The sequence below is a fragment of the Equus quagga genome, chromosome 2, assembly GCF_021613505.1.
Source record: "Equus quagga isolate Etosha38 chromosome 2, UCLA_HA_Equagga_1.0, whole genome shotgun sequence".
NCBI lineage: Eukaryota > Metazoa > Chordata > Mammalia > Perissodactyla > Equidae > Equus > Equus quagga.
This window is the reverse complement of record NC_060268.1, coordinates 30,648,630-30,659,751: the sequence shown is the minus strand read 5'-3', so window position 1 is coordinate 30,659,751 and position 11,122 is coordinate 30,648,630. Positions and strand designations below refer to the sequence as shown.

The 11,122-nt window shown below is 32.3% G+C and overlaps 1 pseudogene; it reads left to right on the top strand.

The window, feature by feature from the left end:
- Positions 1-257: 257 nt before the first annotated feature.
- Positions 258-6,649, top strand: LOC124235111 (olfactory receptor 4K1-like; annotated as a pseudogene).
- Positions 6,650-11,122: the final 4,473 nt, after the last annotated feature.

The following is an 11,122-nucleotide window of genomic DNA, read 5'->3' as shown; positions in this document are numbered from 1 at the left end:
TGTAGTGCAGTATCTCATATTATGAGATCAGTTCCAATCGTCTGTGGCTTTCTTCGTTTTCCCTGAAAGAGCAAATACATGTGTCAAAATTCCTAAGTAGTTTTTTCCCTTTACATAGGCATGGTTAAAAAAAGTATCTTGTAGCATTTCAAAATCAGCACCACATGAAAACAGGTTAGCTAACACATCTGATTTGATTGGAATAGCATAAAGAACAATTTAGCATTCTTTGATTTAAAAACAGAATCTGCTTTGACATGACTGCATGTAGGAAGACTCCTCCACTTTTATTAGTTACAGTTCATAATTATTTCAACTAATAAGTTGGTTTCAATAAATAGGCTGCCAAAATTCCATGTTTACAAATAAGGCATTTGTGTTTATAAAATCTACTTTTATTATTATTTTTGCTAAGTTTTCAATACCTTGATTCTGCAGTATCGATGATAGGACTGATTTTTACTTCTTTGGCTTTAAAATAAATAATACATGAATAAACCATCAAATCTGTAGTTCAGATTACAAGAGTACTCTTCCACCTTCTGTGAGAAATCTTTCAGCACTTACATACAGATGCTCTTTATACTACTGATAATAAACCTACCGTCAGTTGAAAATGATTCAGAATATCTGAATAGTCAGTGATTTTGTTTAGTTAATTTCATTTAAGAGTTTAAATTTCAAAGTAATCACAGAAAGCGCATATATCTGTAAGTGGAAACTATACTCCATACTTATTTTTCTCAAACTGTAAATGCAATTTCAGAAGCACTCCACCAAATCATGGAAAAAAATAGAAGGAAGATTAACACAATTGATTCAGTCTCTTATCAGTCACATATCTGTCACTGTCATCGCTGCATTTCTGAATTTATGCCAGGAGGAATTTATTCTGTTTGTCCTGGCTTTCAATTCAAACTTGTGATCTTTCAACTAAAGACACAATTGCGATTTTGTTTTTATTACTTAGAATAGATTAAAAGTTTCTAAGATAATTACTGCTCTATTTCTTACCATATTTGTCAATGTACCAGAAATTTAACATGTAAGCACATGCAGTAAGTGCCACAAGGATGATATAAAACCCAAAGCTTTGATTTCCAGGAAAGTGCTACTGTTGTTTCACATGAACAAGTTATTTGAAGCGATGGAGCAGGAAGCCCGTGGAAAACTATATTGTCTGTATTTGTCTTAGAATTTTATATGAGTCATGGTACTCTGTGGCAATCTGATCTTGTTTTCACGTTTAGTTGTCCATGTGTGAGGTTGCCTCACTGGAGCTTACTTTAATAAACTGACATTGATTAAAAACAGGCTGAATGAATATTACTAAAATTAGCACTGGCAGGTATTACAAAAGAGGCAGAAGTCATAGTCTCACATTCAGTAAAAGCTTTCAAATCAAGATAGCTATAAAAAATTTACTAGCAATTAGTTAATAAAGGCAAGTAAAAATATGATAGTTGTCATAAACATATATTTCGAGTTAATAATCTCAGTGTGGTAATGCTCAGTTTTGTTCAATTCAAAGAAGCCCAATGCATTTCAGCAATTTTCTTTACTTAATTTATGCCGGATGTTGTGGACACATAAAGCAGATTAAGGAAGTTCTCTGGCCTCAAGGAAATGACTGAATTGGGAAGCAGAGAATCATAGAGGTTTTGAATGATAAATGACTTCCTCTGCATAAGGCTTGCAGAATGGTACCACCAGGATAGGACATTTAGCTAACCAACCACCAGAAAACCTCATAATTCACACTAACTTAAAGAATTGCTCCAGTTCAAGTTTTGGCCCACATACTTACAGACCCAGAAATCTCAACTTCTTAATAATTACAAGAAACTTGGAGAAACTTATCAAATTATGCTGAAAATATAATTGTCAAATAAATCAAGTAGTCACAGTATTATGATTGAAATGGAAGCCACATATTAGTAAGTGATTTTGGTGAATCTGCGTTAAAATTTAAAGTTTTGGTTACTTGATTGACGTATGTAAGATCATCAGAGGCTGATTACCTGACAGGGAAACACTCACCTGAACAATGGTGGTATGGGTACTTTTATGATTTGTCTCAGTGACTCCCTCTCTTATCTATCCATATACCAGGGCTGCATATAATCTTTCTCTAGGTGTGTTAACACCTATCACCAGGTTAAAATCAAGTCTCACTGGCCCAGGAATCATTCTAATTGAGAGCTGGCTTATGTTCTCCTATCCATTGTGGATGCTTATAGAACTTAACTCTAAAATGGCAGCCTTATTTAATTATTTCTGAAGATTTATGGGTCAACTATCATAAGCAGAAAAATTTAAGAAAAAAGATATAACAATGGTTAACAAAAATAGAAAAACATATTGAATCTAACAGGTAATAAAAATGTAAATTAAAATGAGAGAAATCTTGTGTCCTCTGTTACACTGAGAAAGAATAAAACAAAAGAATAGTACTAAGTGGGACTTAAAATTTGGAAATGTGGATGTTCTATTTGGTCAAAAATTATTGAACAATTTTTAGAAAGCAATTTGGTATATCAAAATATGTCTGTATTCATGACTGAATAATTATATTTCTAGGAGTCTTCTATCTTGAGTATTCTATCTCCCAGTTCTGAAGCACAGAATTAAATGTGTATATATGCTAGACATGACAGTCTCTAGAAAATATAGCCCCCATGAAGAATTGGTTAAAGCAAATCATAAAACAAAGAAAATTTATGATTCCTTCCATGCAAGAATGCCATCTAAAAACAGAGACTGATATTTATTCCCTTTCCTGGGGGAATGTTCCTCCACTCAATAAAGCCAGAACAGCCCTGATTCCAAAATTTGACAAGAATTTTATAATAAAAGAAAATTTTAGACCAGTCTTACTCAAAAACAGACACAAAATTCCTTTAAAGAAAACCCTACAATTTAATCGAGGATACATAAAAGCAGGGAAAAAAATAATGATCTAATTAAGATAAAGCAGAAATGCAAGGTTGGTTCAACATTTAACAATCATTCAATATAATTTGTTGTATTAACAGAATAAAAAATATAAACATCATTGTCTCAATATGTACTGAAAAGTGTTTACTAATAATTAACAATCATTGTTGGACAATCATTTTCTGTCAAAGATTTTCACTATGATAAGTTATTTTTGTTTATATGCTTTTTGCTCAGTAAATAGCTATATATCATCTCTAGTCAACCTGAGGATATAATGCTTGAAAATGTTTGTTTGTTTTTTCTTAAATTCTAAATCTGTCTAAGATGATAAAGCTTTCCCAGCTGGGTTAAAAAACCTCTATTCTGAGAACTAATTTTGATCTTCAGATTAATTTTATCTTATGTATTGGAGTGGACATTAAGAAGTGAGAGAAGTCCGAGAAAATGTTTATAATTATAGAAAAATATCACATTTTGAAAAGTCTCTGGTGGCAGGACTCTAACCTACTCCAAGATGGGCTGTTACTCTGCCTAAGAATGTGTCTAACCCTGAGTATTTTCCCTTTATTTCTTTCTTTTCCTTTGTATAGACCTCTTTATCATCAATTTCTTTTTGTGGCTATGTTGGATTTATGGAATGTGTCTTCCTGTGAACCAATGTCTCTCTGTCTCTTCACCTTAAAAAATATATATATATATATATATTTGTAATTATATAATTTTCTTGTCATTTATCTCTCCAATAGCCTTTTTTTTTCTCAGTTTTCTTGTTCTACATTTTAATCATTTTCTAACTTTCTCTGTACCTCTTTTTTCCTCTCATTTTTCTTTCCTCTCTTTTTCTGCTTCTCACACTGTGTCTTTGTGCTGAAAATAGATAAGAACAAATAAACATTTGATTACAAATTATATTTAGTTTACAAGAATGTGTGTTCATTATTTCAATTCTAAAGCAACTCATAAATCTAGATTCCACTTTAAAGCAAAACAACAAAAAAAGAACTACCAGATATAAAAAAAATTAAGTTGCATTTAATTGCTCTGATCCTTAATTAATTTTTTATTTCAATAATCTTCAATGTAAAAACAAAAAGTTCTTTATCCTTGTTTTAGCTGAGCAGAGTAAAAGTGAGTAAACAACAAATTCTGAGATCATGGTACATCTTTTCATGTCCTATTTGGGGGGTTACTTTCCCTCGAGGAAGTGGTTAATAGACAGTTCTTTACCAACAGTTTTAGACAGGACAGTTTTTTTCTTAAGAAGAATCATACCTTGAAAATCCTTATGACCATTATTTATATTCTCTCTGCCTATGGCTTCATCACCAGCAATATGCTGACTCTTACATACTCACTACTGACATGGTCATGTGACTTGCTTTCAGAGCCAGAACAATGGTGAAACTAGAGAGGTGAGTAAGGCACTTGCTTTGAGTGCAAAATTTAAGGGAGTGACAAAAAAACTTAGTCATAGAGATAAACAATATTTAACCAATATTTAAAAAATCAAAATTAATTCAAAAAATCCATGATGAACAAAATAAATACTAATTTTTAAATAAAAACAGGATCAGTAATAGTGTTATCTAGAGCCATATTGGAACCTGAGGCAAAGGAAAAATTTGTACTATTCATGGATTTATTTTTAAAAATTGATATTCTGTCCATAATTTCACCTTAACTTTGATCTTCAAAATATTATTTATCTTGATGACTAAAAGTTTTAGTCCCTTGGTAAATTTTGTGCCTGATGCCAGTACCTCAGTTGCCACAGCCTCATTCTGGCTTTCCTGGCTTTCTTTATAAACATACCAATAATCTCTCATCATTTATTTACATTTTTTCCTTTTTTAAATTTTGTTATAATATGTAAATTAACTTTTCCTTATAAATTTGTTTTCCTTATAAAGTACAGATGAAAGGGAGGAAGATGAAGAAAAGGTAGACTAAGGCCTCCAGAGAAAAACTTAACAGACTTTATGATTTTGCAGAAGTTGAGCCATGATCTCTTAATTTCCATACTCAACATATTTGAGAGTGTCTTCTATTGTGTATGGTTCTGCTATTCATCAACAATTGGGCTTTGACAGAGAGAAAGTTATAAAACTGAGAAAAGCTTGTCATAAAACAACTGACAGCACTAGAAATTTTATGGGAAGGATTTACTGCATCTCCACAATTTCTTCTCTCTATTAGTCACTCAGATTTATGCACCTCCATCACCCTGGGTTTACCCTACAGACATTGACAAAGGATCTAGTGGCAATGTGTCCATCAATAGAGCTACTGCTTAACATCTAAATATTTTCAGGGTTAGCTTTGGTTTAAACACACTCGAATGAGTTACTTATTATTAGCATCATCACTTCATTTTCGTATTTTTCCCTTTGTATCTTCCTGCTATTCTCTCTGCCTGAAATAGTCTTTTCCTTCAGTTTTGCCTAGCAAATTCCAAAGTTCTAAAAAATTTTAGTTTAAATAATACCTTCTCCATGATGCCTTCCCTTACCACTTTGGCATAACTTCTTTCATCTTGATAATATTTATGATGTTAATGTATCACTTATATTTGCTTGTTTCTGACTTTGTATCTTTATTTTTTAATATGTTTTCCCTATATTCCTAATTATGGTTGAATCCATATCTAATTCTCTTTTTTCATACTTCCCCCACTTTTTACAATAATCATAGTTGCTAAATACTAGCCAATTGATGATTTACATAGTTGATTAAATTAAACTGAGTTTAAATTGAAAGATTATCATATTTCTTTTGTAAATATACTAGATACAGTGCCAAAAATTGTGATATTTTCCTGATTTTCTTTTACTTAGGTGACAGTAGATTGAATACATGGCTCACACAAATGAGTTGGTGATGTTTGAGTTTGTGCTTCTGGGACTCTCTAATTCTTGGCAACTTCAACTTTTCTTTTTTGCCCTCTTTTCTATAGTGTATGTGTCATCAGTGCTGGCAGCATCTTGATTATTGTTATCATTTCCTCTGACTCCCATTTGAACTCTCCCATGTCCTTCCTATTCAGTAACCTCTTTCACTGAGATCTGCCAAACTAGCTTTGTCACCCCCAAGATGCTTGTGGACTTTTTTTGTTGAGTACAAGGCTATTTCCTTGGAGGGTTGCATGGCCCAGATGTTTCTTCTTCATAGTTTTGTTGGGAGTGAGACAACTGTGCTTGTAGCCACGGCATATAACAGGTTTATAGCCATCTGTAATCCCCTGCACTACAGCATGATGATGAATTGAAGACTGTGCATAATTTTGTGTTGATTTCCTGGGCTGTGGGTATTCTTCATTCTGTGAGTCACTTGGCTTTCACAGTGGACCTGCCATTCTGTGGCCCCAATGAGGGAGACAGCTTCTTTTGCGACCTTCCTCTAGTGATAGAGTTGGCTAGCATGGATACTTATGAAATGGAAATTATGATGCTGACTAACAGTGGCCTGATAGCATTGAGCTGTTTTCTGGCTTTAATTATTTCCCATGTCATCATTCTGATCACTGTCTGACGTCGATCCTCCAGTGGGTCAGTCAAGGCACTTTCTACATTAAGCCCACATCACAATGGTGATTCTTTGCTTCAGGCCTTGCATTTATTTCTGTATATGGCCTTTTAGCAGACTTTCTGTGGATAAGTTCCTGTCTGTGTTCTACACTGTTTGTACACCCCTGTTGAACCTCAGCAACTAATCTCTGAGGAATGAAGATGTTAAATCATCAATGTGAAAGTTTAGAAACCATCACGTGAACTCCTGCAAAATCTAGGGATCACCATGAGGAAACATAATCCTGAATGACAATGAAGAACCTTCACTGGATCACAGCACCGTGTCAATTATTTTCGCTAATGATACAGTTTATTGAATTATTGAATTGGATTTTTGTCCTAAGTGCAAGGGAATTGCATAAAATGATTTCCTGGTGTAATATTTAAATATAATTTTAATCAATTTTTTATGTTTATAATTCTAAAGTACAAATTCTCTTGAAAATATTTAGTAATCCTTTCAAATATTTTAAAAATAATTTACAGATTCTAATTTACAGAATATGTTACTCATGTTACTAAACTTGTGATTGTCTTCAATTGAAAGCATGATATTTTTATACCTTGAAATCTAAATGTACAAGCACATTAAGTTTCTGACAACTTCGGTGAGCTTATTCATAACATTTTTCCAAATATTGACATAGCAGAAAAAATATTGTGTTTTACAATATGGATTTCACCTTATTAATGTACATGTGTTAGCTTATCTTTTCCTTGTGTGTTGAATATTTTGGTTATAATTTAGTTGTTAGACATTTTGTTATTTATAACTTATCTACTTCTATGTGATAATATTATCTTTCTGTTTTCTTTTAGATTATTTGATATACATTTCTACTCATTAAAAAACTTTTTCTAGCTATGTGGTGCTATCAGTAGCATATATATCTATATTCCAAGTCTATTTATTTTTAGTAAGATAAATTGTTATAATGAATTCTACCTTATTCATAAAAAACTGAAAATGTCTCTGAAGTTGTTTGCAAGTATTGCAGCTGATGAATATTTAAATTCACAGAAAAGTTAATTCCACGTACACCTAAAACAGAAATGCATAATGTGACAAAAATTATTTGCAGCTGAGGACCAAATCTGAAATCTAGTCTTTCATATTTTTTGGAAAACAGAAGAGGGAAAGTAAAATTCATGTAAATTCATAATAAAGATTAAAAACAATCTATTATTGTTTCATTTGTTAGCCAAAATAAAAAAAAAAAAAGAATTGCTTAACAGAAAATAGAAAGCCTGCAATTGTCATCACTTTGAATTTAGTATTTTATTTATACTGTAAGATGTAAGATAGGGGCTATGTGAATAGATATTAATCCTCACGCTAAGTCCTAATGCAAGCTGAGTTTTGGATATAGACACAATATTTTTGAAGCATGATACTACTTTGGTAAGGTTTTGTGAAACTCAAACTTTTGGTCATTTGTACAATGTCAAACCTGATAATGATCTTTTAAATTTAACTATGTTCTATATATTTTTACACTGTGCTTAAAACATTTTAAATACACAATAAACATTAATGCAGTCATGGTATTATTGGTAGTAATTTTTTTCCTTTTAACTGCCCTTCTGGTAAAAACAGAGTCGTGTTGATAGTACCCTTGCAAAATCAAGTCGTTTCACTGCTGGGATCCTCAGTAGTCGCATACTGAGAGAGAGCAGGGCTAAGGGGTGAGGGGAAAATGGAGGGAGGGGTAGGGAGAGCAGCAGAAGAAAGAGGAGGGAAATTAGAATTTAAGAGTGGCTGTTTGATATGATCAATTCTTTGCAGTGCCAGTGGTACATTTTTCCACTTTTTTAATTCTTACTTCACCATTGTATCTATTTGTATTTTAGTGACCCGGCCTGGCCATAACTTATCACATTAAGTTTTACAAAAACTCCAAAAGTCACAAAGTTAAAAAAAAAGGTTGAAAAATCTGACTATATAATTTTCCACAGAGGTTTTTTTCTTTTATTTCAAGGCAATGACAAATAAAGGCAAAAGGAAAACCAGGTGAAAAGCAGTATTATTTGTAAGGATAATATCTCTAATTTGTAAAGAGCTCTTACAAGTCAGTAAGTAAATGAGCAACAAGCTAGTAGATAAATTAGCAAAGTATATGAATAGGTAGTTTATTATTAATGCAATGTAATTGACTCTTGAATGTATGAATAAATGTTAAAACTATCATATGAGAAAATGCAGTTTTAAGTGAGATTGCTTTTTTCACCCACATGATTGGCAAAGATCCAAAAGTTTGACAGTAGATGTGTAAATAAGAGTTTTATAAAATAGAAAACCTCAAATATTGTTATTATATCTCTAATTTGGTAGAATATATGGAGGGGGATTTTTGATATCTATTAAAATTTTAAAATTTTGAATTGATAATTATACTTCTAGTATTTTTTCTTACAAATATACCCACACACGTATAAAACAAAATATGTACATAATATTTATTGCTAGCATTGATTGGAAGAATAAAATATTGACAAAAAATGTAAATATGTAAACCTAAGGGTCCATCAATGTAGGCTCCTGAAATATATTATTGGTACATCCATAAAAAGATGGCTATACAGCTATTAAAAGATAATTAGGTATCATTTGATGCTTTGATTAATTTATAAGGAAAAGAAGTGCCCCAGATAAAGGGAGGACTAGAGAACACTTTATTATGGACTTTTGGGGTGGGAAGATTGTTAGACTTCCAGACTCCTCAATTTTCACTGAGGTAATTCAATCCTAGAGAATAAAATAACCTGTCCAAATGACTCAATGAATTAGTGACAGAGGCGTGATTCATTATACATCTCAGTCTTTCCTTTTACCAAGTTGCTAGATTACAGAATTGTTGACCTATGTGTTGGTTGCTGTTTCAGTAGGTGTTTCATGAATATAGATATTTTGAAAGGAATGTGCAAGTTGAGGATGCATTACACTTGATGTTAGAGCCAACTTTTTTTTAAATTTTATAGTCAAAATTTTCTGGAGAATAAATTTATTATAATTTTATGATAGATTACTCTAGATATGGGTGCTTTGTATTTATATAATGATTTTTAAAAGATGTATTTGCTTTGCAACACTATAAAATGTGTTTTTATTTTATAGCCTAAGCGAATGCCGTCTAATACGCTAATAGCTCTGATCCAGGTGGTCTTCCTTCCTTAAATATTCTTGGGGAAGAAAAAAAGTAAACCAAAACAAGTCATGATTGATTTTATTCTGGTTCACATGTAATCAGTCACATCCTCTATATTGACCAAAACGATGCTTTATTTCTGATATGAAATTTAGAATGGACCTAAACTAATAAGGATCACTGTTTCAATGTCTAATAATTGACAAAGACTTTCACTGTCACATTTGATCATAGTGGCATTGTGTGGCAAGAAGTGTACCTTATCCCCATTTTGTAAATGATGAAACTGAGAGGCTAAGTAGGAGCCTTTATATCTAACAGTCATTTCCTATTCATTACAAAACTACAAGCGAAAACAGACTCAGAAGTGGAGACCTTGTTTTCTTCTTCTAATTTTCTAAAGACTTGCTCTGAGATCAACAAAATTGTAGCAGCAATTAGAAATCCATAAGCCAGAAAAGGCCTCGGAAAGCTAAAAATAAGTATCATAAAGTCTAACCACAAGAACTCATATTCTTTACCATAAGAGGGCATCTTGGGTTGTCACTGAAAGTCCATTAGTTAACTAATTTTACATGTTTAAATTATTAAAGCCATTTTGTTAAAAATTCGAGCAAGATAGAATATTATAAAATAAAAGTGCTGCCTCTACTCCACTGTACATCATTTTCAGAAGTAACTGCCATAATATTTACATATATACTTCAAGAGACTTCCTTTGAATTTTCATATTCATTCATATATGTCCACACGGGAAATCACTTTTCATGTGTTTGGTCTTTTCTTTTTACGTAAACAGAAATGTATTTTCTTTCTCCTGGTTTTTTCATAACAATGTGTTTTATAACTATCTCCATTGTCAGTCATAGATGTGCCACATTTTTTAAACTCCACAACATTATTCTATCATTTACTTATCCATTTCCTTATTTACAGATATCTAGGTATTTCCCTTTTTTTGCTATTGCAAACAATGTTGCAGTGAACATTCTTATAAATATTTTTTCAAATATAATATATGCAAAGATACGTGTATTTCAAATCTTACTAACTACTATCAAATCACTCTCTAAATGATGTACACAATTTACACAGCCAGCAACAGCACATGAGGGCACCCATCTTCTCCGATTCTTGCTAAAGCTAAATATTGCAATTGCGGTAGCCAGCCTCCAATGATCCTAATCTTCTGGCTTTTCTGCCTTTGTGTTGTCCCTCCCATACTAAATTAAATCTGATTTGCATGTCCAATAGAATATGGTGAAAGTGATCATGCGGTATTTCTGAGATTTGGTCATAAAAAGCTTTTCACTCTTGGACTGCACTGCTTGCTCTGGGAGATATCTGTTGCTATGTCCTGAGGAGGGTCAAGCAAGTCTATAGAGTTGAACTGAGGCCTTCTTCCAAACATCAGAACCAATTGCCAGCCATAGTGTATTTTCTAGCCCCAGGCAAGCCTTCAATGACTGT